The following is an 871-nucleotide window of genomic DNA, read 5'->3' as shown; positions in this document are numbered from 1 at the left end:
AAATTTTATTCACAGGAGTGAATAAATTTTATTCACAGGAGTGAATAAATTGTCTCTCAGAATTTGAATATAAAATCAGATCGTAATAGTAGATGCGAAAATTAATGATCCCATAATTTGCAGATGCCAGCCCACAACCAGGAAGACGTTGTCCTGTGGGATCATCCTGGAGAGCTTGTGGTCGTGCCTGTCCTCGAACTTGTGCCAATCGTCGACCAGTCTGTCCTGGCGCGGTAAGCATCATTTTTCCACAATACATTTATCAATTTCTGCTCCTACTGAATTTATTAACAATTATTTTAATATTCTAAACAATTATTCCAGCGCTGCCGAGCTGGATGCTTCTGCAATCGAGGATGGATTCGACAAACTCGAAGAGGACCATGCATAAGAGAAAATTCATGCCCTCGTCCAGCCCGACCGTGAAATCTCCAAAAGTCGACATAATTCGGAGGCTCCTTCCACAATAAACAACCTGGAGAATTATTATATCAGTGTACATGAATATAATAATTGAAAATATGATTTGTAATAAAAACATTGAAATAAATAAATATTTGCTCATTACACGCTGCAATCTTTTTTATTTATCCTTCCTGCATTGTTTGCACAATAATTCATTTTATTTAAACAATGGGGAAAACAGCATTTCTTCTGTGTTCATGTTAGAAAATTCTAGAGGGGCAAAATGGATCATGTGCGTATTATGGACCTTCATTTTTGAAAATTTTTTCGCGGTCCATAATACCCTCACTTCGGGTAAGATGGACCTCTTCAAAATTTCAAGCGAATACCTCTTTGCATCTCATGTTCTCCTGATACTTTTTCGCAAATTTCAAAGTTTTAAAATTTCAAGCGAATACCTCTTTGC

This window comes from Fopius arisanus, unplaced genomic scaffold, assembly GCF_000806365.1.
Source record: "Fopius arisanus strain USDA-PBARC FA_bdor unplaced genomic scaffold, ASM80636v1 scaffold00036, whole genome shotgun sequence".
NCBI classification, from domain to species: Eukaryota; Metazoa; Arthropoda; class Insecta; order Hymenoptera; family Braconidae; genus Fopius; species Fopius arisanus.
This window is presented reverse-complemented; position numbering follows the sequence as displayed.